This window comes from Stegodyphus dumicola, chromosome 3, assembly GCF_044657685.1.
Source record: "Stegodyphus dumicola isolate Sdum_Otavi_A_Nest chromosome 3, ASM4465768v1".
NCBI classification, from domain to species: Eukaryota; Metazoa; Arthropoda; class Arachnida; order Araneae; family Eresidae; genus Stegodyphus; species Stegodyphus dumicola.
Genome location: NC_140770.1, coordinates 120,642,363 through 120,669,497, shown reverse-complemented (window position 1 = coordinate 120,669,497; position 27,135 = coordinate 120,642,363). Strand labels below are relative to the sequence as shown.

At 34.4% G+C, this 27,135-nt stretch overlaps 1 long non-coding RNA gene across 1 annotated transcript in view; it reads left to right on the top strand.

Annotated features, from left to right (window-relative positions):
- The first annotated feature begins 4,029 nt into the window (after nt 1-4,029).
- Nucleotides 4,030-27,135, top strand: part of LOC146998074 (uncharacterized) — a 70,282-nt gene continuing 47,176 nt past the window's right edge. The window contains exon 1 of the long non-coding RNA XR_015040250.1: nt 4,030-4,254. This is a non-coding gene — a long non-coding RNA (uncharacterized LOC146998074). The remainder of the gene's footprint in view (nt 4,255-27,135) is intronic.

Genomic DNA, 27,135 nt, shown 5'->3' with positions numbered 1-27,135 from the left:
AACAAAAGGACGGTCGAATTCGAACATGTCATGTGATAAGATCGAATTTCTGTATGTCTCGAAAATCCTGATCTTTTAATGAAATTGTGGAAATAAGACATAGTACAAATCACTCCAAGCGCTTAAAGGACAAAAACTCACAAAATCATGCCATAATGGCAACAAGTAGTTGAAAAGATATCATATCAGCGGAAGGAAGAGGCGGAGTAGACTGAAAGACCAATCAGGAGATCGATTAGGGTCAGGTACGGTAGCATACGCTCATATATGCAGCTAGACATAATGGGGGGAGTGTCGGAAGGGTGTAGAAATCACTGGCGGTGTGAGCTTAGCATTTCTGGGAAGCTTTTGCATGGCGTATATCAGTTTAGACGACGTCGAGTTGCTTCCTCAATGTGAAATGTCGAACAATCAATCTGCTTGACGACATCTTGATGATTTTACCCGAGGTCGAATGATTGGAAAAACTGAGGAAGGTCGAAGTGTGACAAATGTGGTTGCGGAGTTTGGGATTGCTCACAGCATGATTTCACGACTTTGGAGAGCATTTCAAACTACAAGAACTGCTGTCTGATGGTTCAGAAGTGGTCGTCCACAAGCAACCAGGCAAAGGACAACCAATATATTGCCCTATAGGCTATAAGAAACAGGCTGCAGATGGCGGGGAAAATCTCAAGATACTTGGAACAGGTAATTGGACGACCGATATCGCGCTTTGCCGTGAATAGGAGGCTGCGCTGTGTGGTCTATTTGCACGACGACGTGTACGGTGTTAACGCCTGCTTATCGGAGAAGGCGTTATCTCTGGGGCAGTGACCACCAGAATTGGATAGATAATCAACGGGATCGAGTACGCTTTAAGAATGAGAACGGATTTGGTCTGAGTAGCGATTCTAGACGCATACACATCTGGAGAGAGAGGGGGGGGATCATGCAATAACTCCTCCAACCTCATTGAAAGGGACCGGTTTGGAAGTCACGGAGTTCTCATTTGAGGAGGCATAACGCTTGGTAGCCAGACCGACCTTCATATCTTCCAAGGAGATTTAATCACTGGGTCTCGCTATTGCAACGAGGTTCTGCTTGCTTATATGAGTCTTTTCAGAGGTGCTATGGGTCTTTATTTCCTCTTTATCATGACAACGGTCCACCTCATAGTACAGTTGCTGTTGGAGAGTGCATATACTGAACACATAGGTTGTACAGCAAGGTCTCCGGGTCTAAATCCCATCGAGCATGTATGGAGCTTTCTACGAGATGCGTGGCAGCACGTAACGTATCGCCAGTAATGTACCCGGAGCTGCGATTGGCGCTACAAGAACAATGGGTAGTAGTGCCTCAACAACTCGTTGACAATTTTATACTCAGCATGTATAGACGATGTGAAACCTGCAGAGCAGTCCGGGAGATCATATTCCTTACTTAAGGCTGAATGTTTCTTGCTGGACACCTGTCACATAGATGTTTCGTCCTTCTGTCGTATTGTACTTCATGCTACTTTTTCAATAAAGTTCCTTTTTATCTTTTTGATTTCTTTTTGGGGAAGGTTTGCCTACATTACTTATTTCTTACGTCTTGGGGATCTTATAGTATTATTTGTGTTGACTTGAAAAGCTTTTGCACATTGTTATATTGAAAAAACTCTCTCGTTCTTAATTTTTGCACACCAGTGCACAAAGCCAATCAGGAGAGTTTCTTCCTACATGTGAGGTTATACTTGAGCTGTCTTTACAATTTAAACGTCGATTGAATCAAGAAGATGTGCACAAAACGCACATTTAGAAACGCAATATCCTTTTCCCGTGGGCTATAGAGGCCAATTTTGAACGTATTATGGCCATTTAGTCACTTATTTTAAATGAAAGGAACAGAAAAACAAATCGACTGGATCTTACTCTTCCTAATCCATATTAAGGGGTAAATTTTAAATCTCCATAATTTATTGAAATTTCTTGAGACACATTTAAAGTAGTGAAAGTGCGAGACATATATGTCCCAGCCCCCGGGAAAAGGATATATGACCACAAAGTCGATCAAACAAAGTTACTTGCTAAATTTTTTACATGAAATGAGCATTATAAATAAACAAAAACTACACACAACACTAGAAAAAACATAAATAGCGAAATACAATGACATAAACAAAAAGTATTTGCATAAATTTAGAAATATAAAGTTAGGTTGACTATATTTCAAAAAGCCAGTGGCTCGATGTACAAGACTCCGAACCTCGCTACTTTAATGAGTTTAAATCTGGAAGAAGGAGTTGATGTGTGACTGTTTTTGTGTATTCCCCATTTGTAATGTAATACGAGTCGGTTACCATTGGAAAGTTACTTGCTAAACACATTCTCCGTTTTAGACGAATAGTTTCGTATGGCTTGTCACATTCCATTAACAAAATCTGATTGGAAGAAGTACATGCGAATGAGGAATTACTATGGTGACTATGGTATACTTTCCACACATCATATTTATCTTGTTTGACGAATATGGGGGAAGGGGGAGGAAATAGTTCTCCTTCCTTTCTTTTTTTTTTAAAATGCTTATTGGATAAATGCGGTTTTTCGCTTCTTTGTCATTCGCAGTTTATCACCGTTAAACGACGAGAAAATAGTGAAGAATTCTTAAGCTATAATTAGAAAAACGTACAGAATAAAAGGCAGTGCAGTGAGAAACAGATCCAGTACCTCTAGAAGGCAAGAGTTGCCTACTGTATTTCTTTTCTAGTTGATTTAGAACAGCTGTTCTTGAAAGGGTATATTCCCTGGACTACCGTCACGAACCTATTTACAGGTTATGACTGGTTAAGATATGACCATTATTTTAAGCATATATAAAAATTATACAAAACTACATGTGAGGTATGAAATAACTTACACTGAATGTTCTGTTTAACAGCTACACATACAGAGTTATCTTAATTTGTTAGCCAGTTATTGTCCTTATCAACTATTTAACGCAAATTACAAACCAAATTAAAATTTATTAAATTTTATTTAGCCACTGGTGGACAAAACCCAAATTTCAAAACAAATTAAATCGATGACTTTATCGTATAAATATCATGTCAAGATGAATATACTTACCTTGGTATCTAAGATAACAATTATTTACAATACGCAGTTTTAAGTTCCAATTGTATGAATAATATTTCAAGATGAATCTACTTGCCTTTGGAACTAAGCTAACAATTATTCACAAAACTCTGTTCTAAGTTCCATATTAAACACTTTTTCTGTTGTACAGTTCCTAAACTTATAAAACCCTTATCAGCGACCCCGCGAATCACCGAATTTAGCTTTTCAGTTACACAGCAGAAATTAATTCTTAATCAGGCAAAGTGGCGAGCATTCCAATATCCTTACGGTTAAGATTAACCGTTTTCTTTAAAGTACGAAAACCTGCATAACTTTATGATCTGAGTGAGTACTGTGATAACAGCCAAGAATTAGAAAGGGTTTAACTGAAATCTAACTGTCAGTGTAAAAGAATAATTTTTCACAATCACAGTTTTTACTAAACTTGGCAATGAAAGTGTTTCCTTCGAAACGAGCCATACAATCAGTCACTTGTGTCAAAAGCGAAAATCAAGCAATTTTGTTTATTAAAAATTTTAGCTGAATGAAGCCTCACTTTAAACTTTGGAACTATAATTAATTAGCTCACTTAAAAGTTAATGAAATACTTCGAGTTAGTAAGAGACAGGGATCTGCCATGTTGGAAATGATGTTTGCAAATTTCTTTTGCATTGTATCCTTGAAGAAGCTGACAAAAAACTTGCGTTGAGAACTGAAAAAGATTAAACTGAAAAATGAAACTCCCTAAACTCTTTGATACATTTTAGCAGAATTTTGCAAATAATATATAGATTAATAACACATAGATTTGCATTGGAATATCGAATCTGCATACCTTTTGCTTCCGACTCCGGAACTCAACATTTTAATTAAGTTCGGAGCTATTTCAAATATGGTTAGCAATATTCTTTTTTTCATTTCTTCCTGAAAAGTACCGTCTTTGGGAGTTCTGGCAACGCCGAAGTGCTTGTTGCGTGGAAAGTGTGTGGCTCGTATTTTAAAGACTTTTAAATCTGTCTAAATTGCTTGTGTTGATTTTTGAGTGTGTTCTTTGCATTGGTTATGTTCTCCGCTATCAAGATATATCAAGTTTCGTGCAAGAAAGTGCATATTTAAGTTTTTATGAGTGTTTTTCGAAATCGACCTTGCTGAAACGCCCACCTGGCATGGTCGGGTAAGTTTATATTCATTATTCGTTAAATATTGTGTGTAAATATTATCTGATTGAAGAATTCTGTTCGGTCTACTTGTATCTTACTATAATATTAAATGCACAATCTTATCTTGTATATTTATTGAGATATTGAACTCTGAAAATTTTGAGTGTACGAGGCCTAACGTGGAGGACATTGTTTACATTGCATGTAGATGTTCGTCAAGTATAGGAAAAATCTTTCGGTGCACCATTAAATAAAGTTTTCTGCCCAGTAGGAGGAAGTTCCGAGAATTTTTTGGTGCACCGGACTTCCTAGTCTTCCGCCCGTTGGTCAATTTGTTCAATTTTGATGCCAGAACTTTAGTTTTTACCTTAAAAATTATTTTGAAGTGTTTTGAGACTATTTTATTCTTCAGAATTAGATTTTTTGAATTTTATTGAGAATTTTAAGAAGATATTGATTGAGCTAAATGTTTTTATAAATGTTTTAGTGTTTTTAGTGTCTCCCTTACCGCAGTTATTTAGAATTTTATTATATTACTCTTATTGTCTATTTTATAAACATGGGTGAAAGAGATATTGAAATGTCGGATATAATTAAAGAATTCTATAGGATTATTGATGAATTAAAAACGAAGCGAGTACCCAAGGATTTGATCTCTGAGTTAAATACTCAGGTTGAGGCAGTTGTGAAATGGGCACATACGTCTACGCTTAAGATTATGGAATTAGATATGCGTAAGAGTAGTGAGGAGACTCTTTTAGAATTCAAAGAGGAGATAAAACAAATGATTGATGAAAGACTGGATAGTAGGAGAGATAGAGAAGTTGATGATCAAAGAAATAATGATAAAAAGAAAAACAGTGAAAAGAGATCTAGGGCTAACGATTTGATTATAAGACCAGTTGATAAAGATGTTGATGTCTATGATGAACTTAATGCTGAACTCCAACCACAGGATATAGGTGTTAAAAGTTTTAATACTTTTAGAAAGAAAAATGGTGATATGATTATCAATTTAAAAGATAGGTCAGATATACTTGCTGTTGAAAAAGCTATTACGGAGAATCCGAAATTAAACACACTTATTAGGACTCGAAGGAATAAGTTTATTAAGCCGAAGGTTATTCTGTATAATATTAGTGACTCCGTTGAAGAAGACTTGGTTTTGAAAATATTTAATGAATTTTGTGTTTGTGATGGGAAATGTTCGAGATCCTTATTTCGTATTAAAACTCAAGAACATGGAGTTTCACATAGGATTTTTGAGATTTCTGCTAGGTGTCAGCAAGATATCCTTGAAGGGAATAGAGTTATGATTGGTTGGAAAGCATACCCTGTAAAATTATTCATTCAACCTAAGCGCTGCATGAACTGTCTTAGATTTGGGCATACCAAGAAGAATTGTAAGTTTGAAAGGGTTTGCTCTGCATGTAATGGTAGACATGAGAGGAAAAATTGTCATAGTGAAAAGAAAGAATGTATCAACTGTAAAGAAGCTTTAGATAGATATGGTATTAATGTGGAATATGACCACGATACCTTTTGGAGAGAGTGTCCCTCGATCGTAAGAGAGAAAAAATTTATTCGGGAACATTTAGATCTAGAAACTTGAGGTGATTTAGCTTCTGCGGTGGGGAGATTTTGATTTTGATTTTAATTTTAAACTTTTTATTTATTCCTGTGGCTACGAACTAATAATTTACGGCTTTTACACTGTGTGAAATAGAGACTTTTGAACCATTGTGTAATTTATTTCTAAAAGAAGACTTTTAGGAAAGGATATAATTGAAAATCTTGGAAGAAACTATACCCTTGCCTCCCAGGTAAGATCAGGATAATTATTGCTGATTTTAACTGTATATATTGTTTTTAAACTGTATATATTGGATTTTAAATTATATTTATTATATTGAATGGTTTTATTTTGGATCCTTTTAGCTATGCACATTTTAAATTGTAATCTTAATCATTGTAATGCTGCAGCATGCCGGCTCTCTGCAATAGATAATATTTTTGAGGATATCCCTGATATTGTTACAGTTCAAGAACCTTATTATATTGGAAAGAAAATGGCTTATATTAAAAACAGTTGGAGGACCATCCATGCAGATATAGGAAGAGCTGCTATTGTTGTCGTAAACCCTGGGATTGAATTCATAGTTAAACAATGGTGTGATTTCAGTTTATTTCTCCCCTGTGGAATGTTTGAATACGTATCTTTTAAAATTAGAAGAAGTTATATCTGTTTTTAAAGACAGTTTTATTATTATTGGAGATTTTAACTCAAAGAATTTTATTTGGGGGGCTAAGAGTCTTGATGAAAGAGGGGTTTTAACTTCAGATTTTATCATTTTAAATGATTTGATTTTATTGAACAAAGAAAATTCTAGACCCACCTTCTCTTCTGCATGTGGAGATGGATATACGGATTTGGTGTTGTGTTCTCCAAATTCTCTTATTGAGAACTTTGACATGCAAATATTGGAGGAAAATTCCCTTAGCGATCATAACTATATTTTGATAAGTATAAAGGATGTTAGTATTAAAGATAAGAGGGATATTATTCTGTCAAATAATGTTAAAAGAATTGATAGATGTTGCGTTAAGATGAGAAGGTTTATTTTTGAGATTGAAGACCGTATTGTCAATACGAAGGATGCTGGGGAATTTAATGATTTAATTTTGTATATGGAGAAGCGAATTGAAGAAAGAATGAGAAGAGATTTAAAATGTGAGATACGACAACGTAGTGGTACTGCTTGGTGGAATTATGAATACTCTTAGAAGGAGAGTCAGGGCTATCCGCAAGAGTTGCCAGGTGAAAGACTTGGATGATGAAACTAGAATACGAAGAAAAATAGAATATAAAAAATGTTTGGCTTTTTATAAAAAGAAAATTAAAAAGGTGAAGGGTGATTTCAGAAATAGGGCTTTTATTCAAGACAAGGAATATTACGAAGGAATTTTTAAGGTTGCTACGAATAAAATTAAGAAACAGATTATATTACGAGATAGTGATAATAGAGCGGCTACGGATGTAAAGGAGGAATATTTGAAAATTGTTAAAAAGACACTGAATATTGAAACTGATGAAATTGATGATCCTGATAATAATGATGATAACTTTGGTAATGACGATTTAGATGGTGAATTGGACTTTACCTACGAAGAAATTAGGGAAGTCATTTTAAGTCTTAGAGACAGAGCCGCTCCAGGATTGGATGGAATTCGGGCAAGAGTTTTAAAAAGATTGTTTGTGAACTATCCTTCGTTTTTTATTATTTTGTTTAATAAATGTTTGTCTTTGCATGTTTTTCCTATTGCCTGGAAGATTGGAAGATTAATTTTGTTGCCTAAAAATGAAGATAAATATCGCCCAATTTGTCTATTAAAGGTTTTTGCTAAGGTATTGGATAAGCTAATTGTAAATAGACTTTTATATGTCATAAATGATAAACAACATCTTGCGGAAAATCAATATGGATTTAGGAAAAGAAGATCTGCTAATCTGGCACTCTTTAGGGTAGTTGATAAAATACGTAGAGTAAAAAGTAGTGAACATGTCGCGGTTGTTTCTTTCGATGTCAAGGCTGCTTTTGACTCTGTTCGATGGTCCTCCGTATTAAATAAATTATTTGAGCTGAAGATTACAAAAGATCTTTATTTACTTATCAGGGATTATTTTAGGAATAGAAGAATTGTTTTTAAAGGATTTTCAGAAGATTTAGATATAAATTTGGATATGTTTAAGGGCTGTCCGCAGGGATCGTGTAGTGCTCCCTTGTTCTGGGCCCTAATAGTTAATACTCTCCTTGTGGATTTTGATGTTTCTAATGCAGAAATAATTTGTTATGCAGATGATATTCTGCTTATTATTAAGGGCTCCTCTCTGGAAAAAATACAACATACCTTTATAAAAGTTGAAGAGCAGATGTTGAAGTGGAGTAAATCTGAAAATATTTATTTTAATGTGGAAAAGACTTTTGTACTTTTTTTTCCTAGAGGGGGTGCTAGAACTAGAGCACCAAAATTGAAATTTGAGGGTAAGAATATCCGTTTTCAGAGAAATATAAAATATTTGGGTGTTATTATAGATGAAAAGCTAAATTTTATTGAACATTTTAAATCTATACATAGAGAAACTGATAGAATTTTACATTTTTATCGTAGTACTTTTAATACAGAAACTTTGCATAAAAAAGCACCGATACTGAAGAGAATTTTTAACAGTGTTATCTTACCTAAGATTTTCTATGGAATAGGTGCTTGGGGTGCTAGGGCAGGGGAGTTGATCCGCTTGCGAGATAAATTGAATACTTTACAGAGAAGCTGGATGCTGGCAGTTACGAGAGTCTTCAGGACAGTTTCTACAGAGGTGGTCTGCCTCCTTGCTGGTGTCCCGCCCCTCTCATTCCAGTATAATTTTTATTATAAAAAATTTTTACTTTCGAATAATTTGGTTGATCATATAGATATAAATGAATGTGTTATTAAAAGTGAAGCGTTTCAAAATTTTGATGATGACTGTATTCATCCTAGTAATAAGATTTTGATTCCTTATGACTGTGCATTTCTCGAATGTCAGGAAATGAATATTTTCACAGATGGTTCAGGACTCGAGGGGGTATTGGAGGTGCGATCGTGGTATTCTTCTATGGAATTGAAATACAAAATTGGAAATTTCGTTTAAATTCTATGAATTCTGTCTATCAAGCAGAAATGTATGCTATTTTTGAAGCTCTCAATTGGATTAAAGGCACATTGAAAATTAGATATAATATAAATATTTATTCTGATGCATTGTCGGTGCTACAGACCCTCTCGGGTCCTGAAAGTAAAAACTCTCTTGTATTTGAAATAAAAAAGACATATGCACAATTGAAAGATATACATAATATTAAGCTTCACTGGATAAAAGCACATGCAGGATATGAAGGGAATGAGAGGGCGGACGAATTAGCTAAGTCTGCAGCTGTGGATGAAAATGTGATTATTAAAAATATCCCAGACTCTAGAAGAAGGGCCACCTCTACTCTATATAATTATGTATTGAACGAATGGAAAAATAATTGGGAACAATCTAATAGAAATTGTGGTTTACTGAAAAATATAAATATTGGAAAGAAAATGAAGTTATATAAAGATATAGATGCCAATCAAATGCTTACGGGACATGGACGCTTCCCTGCATATTTGAAACGTTTTGGATTGCAGGACAATGATATATGTAATATTTGTAATGTCACTGGAGACTCTATGCATTTCTTTGAGAACTGTATTATTACTGGGAGTGCAAGGGATAGATATAAAAAATATTATAGAAGTGATTTCAAGAAAAATTATAAGAACTTTGTGGAATATTCTAGACAAATTATGAAGATTGTGAATAGCTCAAGAGAAGCCATAGGAATCTATGTGTGAATGGTGTTTTTGTATTGTATTTGCTTGGTTATGTGTTGTCTTATTTTTATTTTCTAACAGTTCTTTATTATTTTATTATGTTCGTTTGTGTGAATGTTTAAGGTCCAGTGATGACATGAAATTCACTGGTCGTATTTATGATTTTGTTTAGTTCTCTTTTTTCCTAAATTTTTTGTTACCCGGTTCCTGGGGCTTTTGGTTTCCCGGGATTCATAGTTTAATATTTTATTTGTTTGTTTTTCTTTGTTAGTTTTTTGAGCACGGCCGGGTCTCTGGCCCCTCGTTTGTTGTAAGATGGGCCGGCCCTTGTGATACGTCATATGACCAAGTGTTCTTGGTTAGGTGGGCTGAGGGCTGCGCCCCCCGTTAATTCACCGTCTTTTCATATTCACATTCAAAGTCATTAGAAGTAATAACATCTTGAATGTCTTCGATATGCCTCTATTATATACTTTTCTTGAGTCCAACAGAAATAAATTACAATTTCAAAGTTCTGTTTATAATGAATTTCTACTGTATACTTATTCTTATGGGAAAAATTAAGTTTCCCTCGCTTTCCGCTTTTAAGTTTAGGGGAAAAAATCAAGTTTAGATTAAAGCAAATGAATCCTGAACGACGTATTACAGTGCAATGTTTAGCGTTTCACAAAAGCTCTTTAATTAGCTTTCTAATTTTTGCCTTTTAGTCATCTGTGTAGAGGACTTAAGTACCCCAGACTCAGCATTATTATTTGCTCCTTTAAATGTTATTATTGTTGTTCAGAACCATTCATTGATTCTTTAAACTAAAGACGGAAAAGAAACTCCCTCTCCTTAATTATCAGGTTTGGAGAATTTGTTTAACAAACAACAATCCCACATTTTTCATCTTTTGCTTTCCCAAAGTTCATCATCAAGTAAAGTTTAATGTGAAAATGTTGTAAGTGTTCTTTCTAAGGACGCGTGCTGCGAATTCAGAAACTATATTTTTAATTCCCAGAGTAATAATTCTCTTTTAGAACAGAAAAGATTTAATATATTTCTTCTTTTTATTACTTTTATTGCACTCGCACAGAAAAATAATTTTCCAAAAAATAAAGCTATAATTTGACTTCTTCAAACTTGCAATTAATGTTTCTCGTAGTTTTAATTGAAGAGGTAATCAAATTTTCATATTATTCTTTCATAAACAAGTCGAATATTCACTTACGTGTGAATTAGGGTTGCTTCTCAATTTTTTGGAAGGATTTATGAATAGTCTCCATTTTTCAAGGCAGTCTTGATATTACAGAAAGTCAAGTAATATTTATATGTGATTTCCACTTATATCGTGAAACTTTTTTCATAAAGTAGATGCTTCAAAATGAATTCTTCTGCTTATGACAAAAATTATACATAGCTTTGTAATTCTTTAATATTTCTTTTAATGGCGAGTCCAGCATCTCAGCTTTACTTTTGAGATCAAGATCTCCTGGAAAAGACATTAAAGATAATGTACGTTGGGGCTGGGAAAAGTAGCTTAAGTAAAATTTGTGCAAAACAATAGCATCATCGCAAAGTTTTATTATAAAAATTGTACAGGGCGATAGAGAAATTGTTATTTAATTAATTATCGAATTATCAATTTAAAACATGTAAGAAATCAGGGAAATGTTTTTCTACAATAAGCCATTATTTATCAGTGTTATAGTAAAGCACATAGAGCTACCTACCTTTCAAGATGTACCATTTGTAATGAGCATTCTAAGAAAATTTAACGTGCAGTTAAATTAATTTTACGACAGAAAATATATAATAATAATAATAAAACGTGCACCCTGCTGAAGTTTTTTCATATGAAATGAGAATTGATAACATAAACATTTGATAAATTTATCCTGCGATAATCAATAGGATTTTATGTAAGGTTATATTCAGCATTCGATTATTGCATTTTTCTTAAGTATTTCATTTTCTATTTCGGTATTACAGCATTCAGTCGCAATTTTTGTAGACATGCTCTGTTCTTTTCTACAGCTTTTAGTACTTTGAATGAATAAATGGCTACATTTCAACTTCTAGAAAATTCTCAGGAAATGTCCCAGACGATAGAGATATTTTTCTCGGAACTGACACTTTCCTATATATGCTTCATTTAGTATTAGCCTACAGGAAGCTAGTCTTGTCGACTGAGCGAACTTATTTGACAACTTGCCGACTTCCTACCGCAGTTTATAAATCTTAAGGCCCGAGGCAAAGTTTCGATAAAATATCTCCAGTTGCGTCAAACCTCCTCCCCATCCGAGTGATTCAATGCACCTAACGGGAAGAACCCAAAATCAACATTCTTTATGATTTCTGAACACATATTAAAATGAAACAAGACTCTATATTGGAAACTGGGGTGACAGATTTCGCGTCTCCGAGTATTACAGTCGAGGCGGGTATTATCGCTGTCGCTTTTGATTGGTGGTCAATAAGATGAATGACAAGGCTTCCACGCTATGATGACAGCGGTTACATAATTACATTCCAGAATGTACCGGCGGACTTCCCTATCATAATCTTGTAATCGGCGGGTAATGTGCTTCCCCAAAAATTTTTAAATGGCATTTTTGTGTTTAACTATTAAAATGTTTGGGAATTTATAACCGCTGACACAAAGCTTAAAATTTAAAAGTGTCTCCTTTTCATGACCTACTTTTGGTCTTCCAGTTTCTTACATTTTCCTTTTCCCTATGTTTTTTTTTTTTTTTTTTTTTTTTGGCACATTTATACTTGCATAAACAGAGACTGCCAGAATGGAACAAATATTCTTTAGTCAGTCTGATAAATAACTGTGTGTGTTTAGAAACAATATATGTGCATTTTTTCCGTTTTCTCAATATGTCTTGAAGGAAATGCAGCTCAGAAATCGGGAAATATTTAACTTCATATTTAATTTAAGGAAGCTATCATAAGTTCTCGAGTTGATAAGATATAAAAATTACGCATGTATAATATGCATACATATACATATACATACACGCATATGCAACGAAATCGTTTTTGATGACGTAGATGTTAAGGATAAAAGCCAATTCATAAAGAAATATTTTTAGACACAATCGTGGCCCCTTTAAAATTTCTTTTATTCTAAATGAATATTTTTAATGCAAACGCAGCTAAATTGGTGCAAAAGGCTTTCGTTTTTTATATCTCTGAAACAATAAACTTCAAAACCGACTACGAAAGATAAACGGCGGACATATTAGCAGAATAATTGTAGAGCTATTAGGTTATTTCGAAGCAGGAAATGTGTCAAAATGAGCAATGCCCTCGCCAGGAATCGAACCACGGACATCTGGAATACGCTCCCAGCGTGCAGACCACTACACCACGAAGGCGGGAGAAATACCTTATACAGTGAGCTAGAGAAGAATGCGTAGCTTAAAAAATTAGAAGCTTGATTCATTCAGTTTTGGTTCGATTTCATTTTGATTAGTTGCTGAAGGTTTTAGTTCACAAATGTTAGCATTACTATAGATGCCGTCATTATACTTCACATTATATTTTTACCTAGCGAATTTCTGTTGTGTTAATTTTTCTGCTTTTAATGTTGATTTTATTTATTTAGTAACTGATGTCATTTTTTGATGAAATGAATTATTTACAAAGAAATTAAGTTTCATATAGACGTCTTCCGTAATTTTAGATGTGCTATTTATTTTTCTTTCTCTTTTTTTCACGCTATGTTTTGCATTTAATGTTCAGTTTATTAACCTAATTTTGCTTTGTCAGATCGAAAGATGGCCACACAAACGGCTAGTTAAAAATATATATTGAATAATTTATGAATCATCTCTGAATCTTTATTCCAGGTTAGGCTATTAAAATCTCTTAAAATATTTTTTTTTTTTGATTATCACTGACATACCATGGCCATTGACATATCAAGGCCATATATCTGAGGGCGGGTAAACTCGTATATAATAGCTAGTTAAAAGAGTGACAAAATTTTGTGTTTAGAAATATGCTGTCAGATTTAGAGATTTAAATTCAAAAAAGTGTGTTAAACATTACTTTAGATATTAAATATTTTGGATTTAATTTATTTAAAAATTCTGCTGTACATTATATGAAGTACTGTAAATTTTGTGATAAATAATTGTGTATTTAAATATATTTAGTTGTAGCTTAAACTATTTAAATTTACAGAAGCAAAACTGAATTTGTGATTGAGTATGGAATGGGTCAGTTTTTGATCTGACTTCATTTGCTTCCCTAGATGGCACTACTTGTTTTATTTCTTTTCGTTAGTTTACTTTTCTTCTTTATTATAGACATAATCATTATTAGCTATAAAGTAAGTTCTTGAATTTTCTTTCCTTTGTTTATGTCTGTACTACTTGTCTTTGCTTTAGACGCAACTGAGGAAGGCGACATTATTCAATCCCTGAAAGCGCTTCTGATAAAATACAAGTGAATACCATATAGCAGTGCTCCGCAACCTTTTCTCACCTGCGACGCACAAAAAATCTTTCTGGAATTTCGTGGCACACCAAAGAGTTCCGAGTTATCAAGGAAGTGCTGAAAAAATTCAAATGCTGACACACTTACAATCACACACACAACCACACAACAGTGAAATATATAAAAACATTTAAAATAGACATTATTAAGGAAAAAAATTGTCATTGTGTATTAAATACATGATAAAAAATTTCAAAATGTCAAATACATGTATTTGATTGCGGCACACCTATATCCTACTCATGGCACACCGGTTGCGGAGCACTGCCATATAGTGTTGCATTTTTCTTTCACTTAGCGCAGATTTATGTTTTTGGAGTTGTGCCAATGAGTATGTGAGCAAACATATGTTCTTATTGCAGATTTGTACATTAAATATATGTTTATGTACAATTCACATATCCAAATCCCTTCTTTAAATCCATGTAAAATAGCAGAAAGTATTTTGAGGAGAAATGCTATTGTGTTTTTAAGAAACTGGAAAAAATATGACCCAACCTATATTTCGTGTTATTTGAAATTAAAAAAATGATTCAAATTTATGATACTCTGATTATTTGCAGATCTTTAATGAGCATTTTATTTGGTCTTTCTACCATTTCTCTCTACCATGTAGCAAATAAAATGAGTGAAAAATTCTAATGTTATATATTGGAAAGTAAATTTACTGTAAACAAAGTTCTCGTAATTTTATTATTCAGTTTTCCAGTTATGCTGTGAGTCGACAAAGTATTAGAATTAATATTTTCTAACAAGTTGTAACACATGTACAACACGATAATTGACAGCTTTATTATCGTGACATCTGAAATTACTTTTCTGGATATATTGATGCAAATATTTTTAAATATGTTAATTCTTGGTGTCTGCATTTTTTATTTTTTGTATTGTTGCAATATTTTGTACTGTTTTATTTACTTTTATTTGTTATTTTTAGAATGGAAATTTTATCGTTTATTTTGTGTTTAATCTCATTTATTGCCATATGTCTCTTATTTCAGATTTTATTTGTTGTATGGAATTGTAGATCTTTTACTTCTGCTTGTAACGCTTTTGGAATTGTAAAAATAGCTCACTCAGAAGGGCGGTATAAGCAATTTCGTTCATAAGAAGCCTTGCCGACAACTTCTGTCGTCAAGTTTTGAGTAACCACATTTTCGAAACCCTACGACCGATTCTTCCAGAATTTTCCAGATCCCATGTTTGTTACACAGTTTAAATGCTGGTCGGAGAGCTAGGGAGTTCAGCCATTCTTAACCATTTCAGTGAAACCTCGAGATACGGGTTTAATTCGTTCCAGCCATGGACCTTATATAAGAAATAGACTAACCCAAACGGGTTTTCTCCCTCGTCTGAGGCGTTGCCGGCTGTCACCTTGATCACATCCGGAGGAGTAGGGACTACTTGCAGAAATTTAACATTGGTTGCCTATTGCAGAGTGTGTAATTGTCAAAAAAAAAAGCTGGTTTTAGCGCCTCATTTTACAAATTAGAATTTCTACGTATTTTTATTTTTGAAATTGAGATTGATTTTTAAAAATTTAACATATTTATCAAGCATAATTAACGTTCCAAATAATTATAAAGCTGTTGCATGCTTTCAGGATTGGATATTTTTTTAGATTTTCCTATGTTGTAAGGAAATTTGTAACTACTTCTTTTAGAAAATAATATTTTAAATCTGAACTAATAGAAAATTTCAAACAAGCAATTTTCTCTTGCAATTTTTATGCTTTTTATTGTTGTAAATAACTAAAAAATACTAAAATATTTAAAAACGCATTTTTGAAAGTTTTGTTTAAAATTCTAAATTGTGCTGCTTTTTTAAAATTATAGATGAGTGTTATAGCACAATTTCTATAAAGGAATTTTATTTCAATTATATTTTATAATACATCATAGTGATAAACACTTTTGACTCCTTAAAAATTTTTATACATTTAATTCTAATATTAAAATTGTATTTAATCGTAATAATTAATTTTGCTTGTATTTTATAGTGATTATTTTTTAAATTTATTTTTAGATCTGCATAAGGTTTTTTTTATTTACTGTTAATTTAATTTATTAGCCCAAAGGGGCGGTAGCCTAGAAAGGCTGTTAGGTTCGAAGCGGCATTTTGCGCTGTTTAACTATAAATATCCATGTCTCCTTGCAAATTGTTGTTACCAAATATTATCGCCCTGTATTATATGTAAAGAAATTAAATAATGAAGAATCTGCATGAATACATGGATGTTTCTTGCACTGTGACAAAAACGACAGTATCTAGAGCCATCAAATTTTGAATAATGTAATCCTCCACCCGAACATGGGCATCTGGACGGCCGAATTTGAATTTTTTTTAATCTACTTCATATTTTGTAAAACTTTAACGAATTTTTGATTAACAAACTCAAGAGTTCAGAGCGAGCACTGTACGGAAAATAACAGTTTTATCTCCAGTGCGGAAATTCTAAACATATGCTGTTTTCAAATGTATGTGATTTACTGGCAAAGAACATGATATTCAATAAATATAGGTAACACACAAAACTTTAAAAAAAGTTCCTTTTGGGCGTAATATAAAATCTGAGTGCTTCTAGATTTTATTTTATCTTTTTTTTTTCCCCCTTCATTACGCTCAGAAAATTTTATGCTCCGAATTGTATGAATTATTAAAATAACTAATCCACTTTAATGTTAATAATTTAATGATCATGTAATCAAATAAATATGATCGTTTTGTAATGTTATTATAGTTTGGAAAAACACTGCCTGAAAATGTTCATTAAATTAAAAACAAATTATCAGATCTTGTTTAATTTTACCTTATTTATTTCCAAGCATCGCGTACTATCAATCTTATTTAATTTTACTTTATTTTTACGCAAAATTAATTTAATAAATTTTGTGCTTAGAGTTTTTACCGTTTTACCGAAGTAAAGATGTTTGTACAAGAATTATGCATGAAAAAAGTGCGCGAGTAAAAAGTGCTTTAATGAGATATATTAAATCCTATTTGGAAACAAAACTGTGGCTTTCATAATCTCATCACTATACAACGTATCACATTCAATAATTAAATAGAGTTATGTGATACAAACGCCATAGGTTTCAGTATTAAGGTAAACCAGATCGTCCCTACTCTTTCTTGCCGACATGTCGGTGACGCGCGCCCCGCCCACTGGGTTAATCTATCTCTTATAAGGTCCATGGTTCCAGCACTGAGCTCGTATAGCGAATTTCTCGTATCTAGAATCAAACTTTCCCATTGAAAATAATGGAAATCCAATTAATCCGTTCCGCACCCCCCAAAAATAGCAACACAAAAATCAATTTTTGTAATAAATAACACTGGTAAATAATATAATCGTAGTTTACCTTTATGACAGCTTCCGACAACGACCTTTTAACTGCTTTTCGTTAATCCACACCAACAAAACAGTTGACAAACACAACAGTTTGTCAACATGTTCTAGGAGTTTTGGACGGTGCATGGAAGTAACGGTAACTCCTTTGACTACATCAAGTTTCTTAATTTCTTCCTGCGTTTTCAAAATAGTACAGATCGTCGATGTCGAAAGGCCGTAAGTCTTGTTGCTCTTACACCACGCTTATGTTTATGATTTGTTTTTTAATTGCAACGGTCATGGCTTTCTTATTTTTGCAGCACTATCTGAGGCAACTATCATATTTGTGGAGGCATCGTGAAATAATTATTTCATGTTAAATAAACAGTTAACAAGCGCACAAGCACGTTTGCCAATAGATGGCGGTAGTGTTTGTTTATGAAAAGAAACTGTGATGTCATAATTATGTATATGTATTAGTTCGTCTTTGGTGTTCGTCAATAAACGGTCTGTAGAATAACGCTCCTCTGTTTATCACTTTACATTTGATCCAGTCTGATTTATTAGAGACTTACATATATTTTGCAACTTAAACTTACATATATTGGTGCCTGCAAACCGGGATTATTACGAACCAGAAAATCGAGAGACTAAATAGCTCGAAAATGGAGGGTGTTCTTGAAAATTTGAAAAAGAAACGATCGGTTGTAAGACAATTAACTACGAAACTGATAACAGAAGTCGAATCGAATTTAGCAAATAATATTCCTCTAAATCAGAAAATTGAAATAATCGCGGATTTGTATGAACAGTTAATTGAAAAAAATCAACGAACTGAAAAGTTTAGATTCAGAAATAGAAACGAAAGTAACTTCGGAGGAGATTGAGAATGAAGTTAAGCTGAGTCAAGAATACCAGGATAAAACTGTTATGTGGAGAGGAAGAATGCAACGATTTTTGAAAAGGAATTCGGAATCTTCTAGAACAGTTCATCAGAACGAAACGGCTAATGTTACACTTTCAGATGAAACGAAAGCAGTGAAGTTACCACGTCTGCAAATCTGAACTTATTACGGTGATTCGTGTAAATGGTTGGACATTTGGAACCAGTTCGAAAATACAATTCACAATCATAGTAGATTGAGAAAAACTGAAAAATTTGCGCACCTAAAATCCTTACTTGGCGGTAATGTTTTAGCTACCATTTCCTGTTTCGCTTTAAGCGACCAGAATTATGATTAAGCAATAGAAATATTGAAAGACAAGATCTTTTTCTTTGTCTTTTGAATGGTTAGGAGGCAATTAGCAGCCTCTGCTGCTTTAACCACCGCTTTTGAAAAAAATGCCCTTAGGCGTTGGTATATATAATTGAAAAAACGGGCGTGTAACGCCGCGCCTACTAGGCGAAGCTGAAGCAAATACAAAGGTATGTAGAGTAAAAAAGCATCTGGGAGCTGTTCGAGCTGTGACAAAAGATATAACTAACTGAAAAGTTTGCATAATAAAGCATTTGAAAAAATAAACATTAAGTAATTTAAATTAAGTACGGTTTTGAAACAAGTTCAGAATGAAATGGATAGTAATTATACTGGTGGGAGTGGCTCAAATGAGGAATAAGTCAACAGGTGAATTTCAAGAGTTCTCGTATGAGAAATGTTACAGTCACATAAATTAACAGTATTCACAAACAGTTCACACTGTACAAAGTTCTGAAATAAACACACTTTTTAAGAAACACTTGTAATTTTAAAAGACAATATTTCAGCATAAGTCACAGTTCAGAAGGCAGGATGGTGAAACACACATAATTAATTCAGTTTGTGTGTCCTGAAAGAGTTTATAAGTCCAAAGTTCAATAGTTCTAACAAAGTCTCTTTATAGGAACACTAATAAAATATAAAATTCTTGAAAATGATATAAAGTAGCAATCCACTGAGCTTTTTTAAGTCCTAAATAAGTTGAAAAAAACACAAAAGTCTCTAGTGGGGAAATATTTACAGTATGTACTGTAAAGTTGCGCGCCTCCAACCTGCACCCAACAAAGTGGTGACTGCTGAAACTGGAAATTAGACAGAGTCTTGAGAAGGGTTTAAGTCCCTTTCTATTCAACTTTAGAAATTACAAATGCGTGCTCTTGACGCTCACAAACTACGCCGACCCGGCGGTAAAATAAAAATAAGAAACTAAAAAGAGATAATAACAAGAGACTAACTACGAGGCTCTCTAAACGTAACTAACCTCACCGCGTTCTAAAGTACCGCTGACAATTCAGCAAACTCTGAATATTACGTTGAAAGATTAACAATTTGCCGAGGCAAGCACACAGGCCGAAACGCGTGGTTCTTCAATTTTTAACTAGCCACCTCAACACTCGTGAAGCAAGAAAAGCATACTTCGAACTCGTTTCCTTTCTATTTAACTCAGAATACTTCCGCTGATAATTTGAATCCTTGCGCGTTCTACTAAAATTTACATACTCTGGCATTGGCAGTTCCAGGGGAAAGTAAGGCTTGACAGGAAATATAGTTTAAACTTTAAATAAATGTTAGTTAAAATGAATATAAACCCTACATTTGCCGCTGCCAGAATTTGGAAAACTTGGAAGCAGGTCCTACAAACGACCTGTTGGAAGGTTTCTACAATTCTGAACTAACTTTTAAGAGCCTCGTTTACATAAAAAAAGTCTTATCTCACAAAAGGATAATAAAATTTCTGAGTATACTTAATTAAATCTCTCTTCTTACAGCAACTTTTCCTGGACTTCAGCAATCAATCTTGTTCTTTTCCTTCCAGCATCTGGAAGGAATAAGTATCAGTATCTTTCTAAATACATTATAATTTACACTTTCTTGACACAATAAATTTTTGTTTTTAAACGATTCGTTTTTCTTAGTTATTGGTTACTTCACATTCATTCAATTTTTCAAGCATTAATTTAACTTTACCCTGGCTCTCCACCGTGTGTGGTGTCAAACGGGAATATTCGTGTTTTAGTCTTACAACACTTCCCCTAACCACCATGATTTGTTAGAATTCAACGACCAAATAGACACACCTTACTCGACATTCTACAACTCAATGAGCTACTTTAATATTCTTAAAGATTCAAATGTAGGTGGAGAACCCTACAAAACACATTCATTCTAACTTCCCCCTCATTCATCTTTAAACATGCAGGCTTTCGCTCTAAAGCATGACTTTACAGTTTAATACTTAAATTTTGACTTCATTGCTTTTAAGCATTCACTTTTAGCATCTACAATTTTATGCTTCTAGACTAAATTCTACTTTTACATAACTTTCAAGTATTTACGTATATTTACAAAATTCTAATACATATGATTTTTTACAATTTACCATAAAATGAATAAGAGAAAAATAAATTTTTACTTTACTCATTCTTCGCCAAACTGGCGGCACTGAAACTAAAGTTCTTATTAATACAAGAATACGAAGTTATTTTTATCTTCGGCTAAATTTTGGCTTTAACATAACAGAATTAGTCTTTCGACGAACAGAAACTGCTTGTTCTTAGATTATATACTGAAAGAAAATAATACTTTTGCCTTAGCTAAATAAAGTAAAACAAAACTAAGTCTCAACCGAGACACATTGACTTTCGTAAAAACATAGAACTTCGTATTTACGCATAACATTTCGAAACAAAAGAACAAATTTTATAGAAGATTTTAACTTATCTTTGAGTTTTCGATGATTTGAACTCCGTCATTCTTTTCTGGCAGAACTGTTCCCACGTTATAGGTTTCATGGACGTCAGTCTTCTCCTTAATGACCTCCGAGTGTCGTCCACTTTAATTTTTCTGTATCGTCCTCTGCATGCTGGCCTCTTGGAGTAGTAGTCGTCGGGTTGCTGTCTTTTTCGTTTTTCCCCTGGACGGCTGGTCTTGGCGTCCTCCGGTCTGGAGTCATTCTTGAATTTCTTCTGTTGTTGCTGGTCTTTTCGTTCTTCCTGCTGTCTTTTTATTTTCGGGAACGGCGGCCTTGTTTGCACCTGACTCTCTGGCCCTGGGAGCGTTCTCCTTGATGGTTAATTTCTACTGCGATACGTTGTAGGTGGTGTTTTCCTCTTTACCAAGTTTCCTATACGCGGTGGCTTTGCATTCTTGTTTTTCTTAAAAGCTGGAGTCTGAGAGTTTTCGTTTTTTCTTTTCGGTACCGTCGCCTGGATTGTAAAAGGGCTAGGTCTCTCTTCAGTTCTATGCTTCTTGGGTGGTGCAACGGGTGACGTTATTTCTGGACCTTCTACTTCTTTTACGCTTGAGTCCTGCAAGAAACTTTTAAGGATTTCAAAATCATTTTGATTATAGTATTTTTTCACCTGGTCGGGACTTGCTTTACAGATTTCCCCTCTCTCGTTCTTCAGGTACAATACGACTCCTTTGATTTCCTGAATTACATAGGGGCTTTCAAATTTTGGAGCTAACTTTGCAGTAAAATTATCTGGGGCACTTGATAAAGAAAATTTCCGCTTCAACACTTTATCCCCAACTTTAAAATCTGCTTCACGGCGTTTTCTATCATAATGTACTTTTTGCCTATTTCTTGCCGTGTCCGAGCTTTTAATCGCCAGATCAATAAGTTTTTGCACATCTTTCTGTTTAAATTCTTGCTCTCTTTGTTGCACAAAGAATAATTTATCTAAAGGCGCAATTAACTTTCGGCCTAAAAATAATTCTGCTGGTGTTTTTCCCGTAGTATCGTGATTTGCCGTTCTTAAAGCATAAGCTAACTCATTTATGTAGCCATCCCAGCGCTTGTGATGTGTGCTAACGTAACTGCGAATTATTTTTACAATGTTTTTATTAACTCTTTCTGCTATGTTTGCCTGTGGTCTATACGGAACCATTTTGATATGGCGTATGCCAAGTCCAGTGCATATGTTTTCAAATATTTGACTAATGAATTGTTTACCGTTATCGCTAATGACTTTTATCGGTGCACCGTATTTTAAAATGTATCTGTGTAAGAATGCATCTGCGACTGTTTTGGCTGACGCGCGTTTAAGTGAAACAATTTCTGTCCATTTTGAAAAATGATGTACTATTATTAAAAGAAAACGATTTTTATTTAACTCACTCTGGGGGAAAGGGCCAAGAAGATCTATGCCTAAAATTTCATTCGGAAATGTAGCGCAAATGCTATTTAAGTACCCGTCCGGGCTGTAATTAATATCATTTATTAACTGACATTGATTACAGGACCTGACATACGCAGTTACTATTTTGTATAATTGCGGGAAATATACCGCCTCGCGTACCCTTTTTAAAGTCTTTCTGACCCCTAAATAACCCGCTGTTTTCGCGTCGTGTAATTCCTTCAAAATGCTTAATCGAAACGAGGCTGGGATGACTGGTTTGTACTCGAGATTTTCGTTTGTTGTTTTTGTATAAAATAATAAATTATCTATTATTTCAAAGTTTTCTACTCTATTTCTTATCGCATCGATATCTGTATGTTCAAAGATTTCGGGGTCTTTCAAATATGCATAGATACTTCCAAATTCAGGATCAGCTTTCAGTTCAGCGATAATTGTATCTCTAGAATCTTTTTAGATTCTAGAGATACAATAGATTTTTTTTAAGTCAACACATCGCATTTAAGTTCATTACCTTCATCGTCCAGTTTTATAAGAAGTGCGTCAGCTACATTGTTTTCCTTACCCGGTTTATATTTTATTATTAGATTATATTCTTGGAGTTTTAAAGTCCATCTTATTAACCTGGGCGTTAGGTTTTTGCCCGAGTAAAGTCTACCAACAGCCGCATGATCCGAAAAGACTTACTGGCGGTTTGCCGAAATAAACTCGAAATTTGTCTACAGCCATTAATACGGCTAATATTTCTCTCTCTGTAGCTATATAATTCCTTTGTGTATGATTCAACGTTTTACTAAAAAATGAAAAAGGATGGCTATTTTGCATAAGAACCGCACCCACCGCATAGTCCGACGTATCCGCTGCAATTTCCAGGTTTTCGTCCCCCTCCGGGAATTTCAAAACAGGGGCATAAATGAGCGCTTCTTTTAATCTTTCAAATGCGGTATTTGCTTCCGCTGTCCACGTGAATTTACTTTTCTTTCTTTTAATTACTAACAAGGGTTCAACAATATTAGCGAAATCTTTTATGAATGACCGATAGTAAGAACATAACCCAAGGAAAGAAGAAAGTTTCTTGGCGGTGTTGGGAGGTGGGAAATTCTTGATTGCTTTTATTTTTGAATCTTGAGTTTCTATACCCTTTTGCAAAATTTTATAACCCAAATATTTAAGTTCTTTAGTTGCGAACTTGCATTTTGAGGCGATAATTGTAAGACCGGCCTCTTTTAATAATTTAAACACTTCTTCTAGATCTTTAATATGTTGTTCCAACGTACTACTCGTTATAATTATATCATCTAGATAGATTAAAGTCGATTTTCCTAGGACAGGCTTTAGAACAATGTCCATAGCTCTCTGGAATGTTGATGGGGCCCCACACAACCCAAAGGGCATGCGTAAAAATGCATAAGTGCCCGATGTTGTTATAAACGCGGTTTTACGTATGTCTTCGGGTTTCATAGCTATTTGATAGTAGCCAGACGTTAAGTCCAAAGTAGTCATGTATCTAGTAGATTGAATGTTTCTAGTAATTTCCTCTATAACCGGCAAAGGGTAAACTGGGAATTTAGTAATACTATTCAGTTTTCTGTAATCGATAGCAAACCTCCAAGCCCTTTTATCCGAAGGAGGAAACTCGCTCTTTTTCCTATATAGTACGACTGGACTCGCGTACTCACTATTTATGGGCGTTATTATTTTGTTCTTTAACATTTCCTGAATATGTTCTTCGATGATTAGGTCTTTTTGTTTATCATAACGATACGGTTTATTCCTACAAGGTTTTTTGGCAGTATCTGATGCGTCACTATTTGACAGCTACCAGGCTTTTCTGAAAACAAGTTAGAAAAATTACTCACCACTTGCTGGATGGCTTGACTTTCATGGTCATTCAAATGGCTAAGGTCAACTTGCGGTTGTTCCACAGGTTCCACCACCCTCTGGTCCATCTCCAGCACAATAGAACTGTCCTGAAAATTCAATTTGGCCCTCGCGGCCCTTAAAAACTTCATACCTAAAATAAGAGGATTTTGCAAATGTTTTACTACAAAAATTAATACTTTGAGGCTTTCCTCTTTTACATGTATGTTTAATGATAATTTCCCGATGCAGTGACAGGTTTTTCCTTGCGCCGCTATAATTTCTGTGTTTTTGTTTTTAAATAATCGTAACCTATAAAAATTCCTTTTGAAGAATGCATCGCTCATAAAATTACCTTCTGCTCCTGTATCGATGAGGGCTTCTACTGGTACATCGCCAACGAGGACTTGTATAATTGGTAGATGTGAGTTCTTTACGATGACCGTATTTAAGTGTCTTTTTGAGGGTTTTTTTAAAACTTCCGGGGTCTGGACCCTCGCTTTCACAGGCCCCTCTACTCGTTTAAAGCTTTCCTTTCAACTTCTGCCTTCTGGGTACGCGGACGTTTGTTTTCGAATTTCCTTTTTTGGCCTTGACCTTCGAGTTTCGGTGAGTTAGCTTGATAGCTCTTTCCCCCATAAGAGCGGTTTGCATTTCTGGTCTGCTCATTTAAAGATTGCCTTCGGTTACTTTGAGAATAAGATGCCCCTCTAGCTTTTTCCGCTATTCTGCGATTTTGAAACTTCACCGCCAATTCGAAGAGCTCCTGTAATGTGCTTGGGCTTCTAATTTCGAACTAGTCTTGAACAGCAGGTAACAATCTTGGTAAGATTATTTCAATAATCTCCGTTTCGGGTTTCTTCCCATACAGCATATCCGTCAGTTTAATTTTTCGCAGAATAAAGTCCGTTAACTCTTCTATATCCCGTTGATAGAAACTATATAGTTCGGCTTCTAGCCTTGCTCGATCTTTCACTATGGGGAAGGCCTTTAATAACGATTTTTTGAAATTTTCAAATGTATATGTCTGGCTTCCGAATTCCCCTTGTTGCATCAGGTTCTTCTATTTACAGTAAAATTAATGTAAAATTTCTTACCTGCTGCATCTTCAGTGTTCTCGACGCCAGGCTTCTAATAATCACGTTTTCCAGTAAGAGTTTCTATTACAATTAGCAGGCCATCTTGTCTTTTAATTATTTATTCAAAGAAAACGCTAATATACACTATTTACAAGGTAAGTGATAATTATTTTAAAACAGTACATTTTTAGTTCTGAGTCTTTACGCTCCTCAGAGCGGTTCCAATCTCGACTGCTTCTCCGGACTTAATCACAGCAAAAGTAAGGGAAGAGATGCCCGCCACCTAGTGGCAAGAATGTGACATCCTCCCACCTTTTGATTTTACCTCGATAAGATGGGAAAATCAAAACAAAATTTATCAATAATCAAACAAAAATTCAAGTACAACTTTCACAAATATGAAAAGTAACTAATGCTCTAAAATTAATACTTACAAAGAAGGATTAGACATCTAAACATTTTCTGCATTACATTCATACCATATCCAGATAACATGTTCCAATTGACTACTGTTAGGACAATTAAATTTCTAAAATACTGAAAAGAAACAAAAATTAGTATAGCAATTTAAAAATATGTAACAGGTTTTACAGTTTTAAGTCCATATCTAGTTTGATAGTTCATATCACTGTCACACTTATCGGCAGAGTTTTTTCTGTTCATGGTGAAGTCACTAAACAAGTTAGGTCTATCAAGTTCGAGAGGATAAATACGTTTCACAGGTCTTAGGAGTTCACCCGTTGCAGTTTTCACTTTGACAACACGTACTTCGTTGTCTTTCCCAGGATATAGTTCTACAACACGACCTATTGGCCAATATATTCTTTTCTTGTTGTCGCTGCCGACAAACACCAAGTCGTTTTTGTTGATAGTCCGAGTAGATCGTTTAGATGGTTTTTGCACTAGGATAGCTAAATATTCATCACGAAATCTTTTGCGAAAATGTTCTCTTAAGTTCTGCAAGAACTTGTATCTTTTTGTCAGATTAATGGTATCCAGGTAGTCTAAGTCAGGCACTCCGACGTCGTGCACATCTTGTAGAAACATTGAAGGAGTTAGTGCCGTAAAATCATTTGGATCTTCTGAAAGGTACGTAAGGGGTCTTGAGTTAATTACTGATTCGATATCACAAAGTATAGTCAACATTTCCTCGTAAGAGACACAGGACTTGCCGAGAACATTTCTCAACATCTTCTTCACTGTTTGTACCAACCTCTCCCACCAACCGCCCCACCATGAAGCAGTTGGGGGATTAAACTTCCACTGTATTCTCATACTAGTTGAACGACATTCTATTTCTTTCCAATCTATCGATCTTAACAGATTTTCAGTTCCAACGAAATTAGTGCCATTGTCGCTGTAAATAATACTTGGACGACCTCTTCTGGCAATAAATCTCCTTAATCCCAAGATGAACGCATTTGTTGATAAACTTTCTATCAGTTTAAGATGTATCGCGCGATAGACCGCGCAAGTAAAGAGCAAGATCCATGCCTTTTTTTCCTTTTCTTAAATAAAGAGGACCGGCTACATCGACTCCGGTCACTTCAAACACCAGAGCATCTCGAACTCGATCTTCAGGAAGAGGTGCTGGAACAGTCTCTATATTCTTTGCGCT